We start from the raw sequence: 2,500 nt of genomic DNA, 5'->3' as shown, positions 1-2,500 counted from the left end.
AATTCTTGGCAGAATTGCTATGTTTTGTTCATGCCAAAATATTAAGTAGACTCTCTGCATGCTTAAAGGTACTCTGAAATCCTGATTTTCCACATTTACCAATGTCCATTACCATATTTTTTCTATTCTATCAGGTAGTTCCCGAGGTGGTCCTAATTTTGCTATTTGTTGCCTGGTTGATTCAAAAAAATCACTTTATTCCACAATACCACCGTACACAAATTCCCACTTTGAAGTCAAGGAGGCAGGATTTTCAGTGCTGTAAGTCCAGCTTGCCGCACCCTCTTCCCCTCGATGAACATTTCAGAATTGTGTCCACGTCATCTTGTTTATGCTGCTGTTCTCGTGAAGGCGCGCATTGTCTCCTCTATGTTTCCTGCCTGGTGAGGCTGGGAGTACATCGCCTGGCTTCATGGCTTCTCTGCGCGTGCACCGTATTTCAATACAGTGACTGAAATATCTAGATACTCAGCTGCTGACACCACAATCTCGGGAAAGCTACACATGTCATGTCTGGTAGTCGTGGCCGAGTGGTTAAGGCGATGGACTAGAAATCCATTGGGGTCTCCCCGCGCAGGTTTAAATCCTGCCGACTACGATTGTAGGTTTTTATTTACACACAAAACTAATATTGTGATCTCTGTCTTTAGCATCCCCCTTGTTCTTGAGTCATAGCCCCATCAACTTGACATGGATGATAGAGCAGTTTCTGAGTGGTCAGTGAGTACAGGATTCTAGAAGACCACCATGATAACTTCTCCTTGACACGACTCAGCTCTGTAGCTTGCTTCCCAGACATCTTCACTTTCCAGGACATCCTTTCCACAAACCTTATCCTAATGATCTACTGCTTCAAAAACAGTCCCCCAAAATGACAGTGTCAAATTCGTAGCATCACAGACAGTAAACGTTCCTTACATAATGCTCCTCTAAGTATCCCATACTATAACACTGCCTGACAGAGAATGTTGGGAGTTATAGTTCTGAAATAGCTAGACAGTGGAGATTTGTGAATCGATTCAGCAGATTCTGAATTTCCCCAAACTTTTTTTTATTTCTGCAAATCTGAATCTTTTTGCATTTGTTTTGTACGAATTGCTGAAAATAGCAGCCACCATTATATAGATCAGAAGGGAGAGAGTAAGGGCACCTTCACATGCTGCACATTTTATTGCAGAATTTTTGGCGACTGAAAAACAGTTCCATTCACCTGGATGAGGTTTGCTGAAATCCATGTGCTTGCCGCCCAATTCAAAAGAATGGAACTGATTTTCAGTTGCGACAAATTCTGCAACAAAATCTGCGGAATGTTAAAGCAACCCTAAGACCTCTTTAATACGAGTGATATGGATTGTGTCAGGATCTTTTCAGGATCCGTTCCTTCCACCTTCAGGGCTCATGCACACAAACTTATTTTTTGTCAGTTCCGTAATTTTTTTGTGGCTCATATGCGGAACCATTCGTTTCAATGGGGCCGCAAACAAACGGAAGTGACTCTGTGTGCATTCATAAAAATGAAACATCAGTGTGAGCCCCGCTGACGTTGGTATCTGAAGAGTCTTGCTTTTCTTCGACATTGCCAGCTGCTTTACCACTCCCATATGGTCTAGCGGTTAGGTTTCCTGGTTTTCACCCAGGCGGCCCGAGTTCGACTCCCGGTATGGGAAGTTGAGTTCTTTTGACTGTTTCCCTCTAGACCTTCGGTTGTCAGGGTTTGGGTGACACCTCGCATTTTTATCACCGTTGTATTCATTCCTGTTAGTTTTCAAGGTTCATGGATACTACATATGTGTTCCGTGGACACATAGGACGTACCAGTGGCGAGAACAACAGGTTACATGCAGCACACAAGCCTTGGATAGCTCAGCTGGTAGAGCGGAGGACCGTAGAGGACTCATAGACATTCTTAGGTCGCTGGTTTGTGATCCGATTTATGTTTGATTACAGAGAATGCTGGCCTGTGTAACACAGCAGTGTCCTACAGGCTATAGGCAACCACTCAACTCAGCATTGCTGTATATCACATGGGCGATCAGAGCACTGCAGGTTCCATTTAGATTTAGGAAAAAAGTTATTAGAAAAAGTCTGGAAAGTGAAAAAAAAAATTCAACTAAGACAATCAAAAACTGCCATTTTCAGTTTATAAAAAAAATGAAAAACTATACATAATTGGAATTGCCCTGAACCAATATTGATCCCGTATGATGAGCATTGTTAATAATAGCTATATTTGGTTCATTCAACCTCCCAAAAAACAATAAAGGTACCAAACAATGGTATGTACCCCAAAATAGCACCAATAAAAAATACAACTCGATTCCCAAATTACAAGACTTCTCACAGCTCTGTCTACGAAAAAATTAAAATGTTCTCGATCTTTGAATGAGGAAAAAATAAAAAAATAAATGACTTTCAGATAAAGTGACTTCGTAACCAAGTTATAATGTCTTGTATATGACAGAGCGAAAAACATAAAAATGAAACCTCAAAAAATTCTTGG

At 41.2% G+C, this 2,500-nt stretch overlaps 1 non-coding gene across 1 annotated transcript; it reads left to right on the top strand.

Annotated features, from left to right (window-relative positions):
- The first annotated feature begins 516 nt into the window (after nucleotides 1-516).
- TRNAS-AGA lies at nucleotides 517-598 on the top strand. Its single transcript has one exon. It is a non-coding gene; the product is annotated as a tRNA-Ser (tRNA).
- Nucleotides 599-2,500: the final 1,902 nt, after the last annotated feature.

Source organism: Bufo bufo, chromosome 4 (assembly GCF_905171765.1).
Source record: "Bufo bufo chromosome 4, aBufBuf1.1, whole genome shotgun sequence".
Lineage (NCBI taxonomy): Eukaryota > Metazoa > Chordata > Amphibia > Anura > Bufonidae > Bufo > Bufo bufo.
This window is presented reverse-complemented; position numbering and strand designations above follow the sequence as displayed.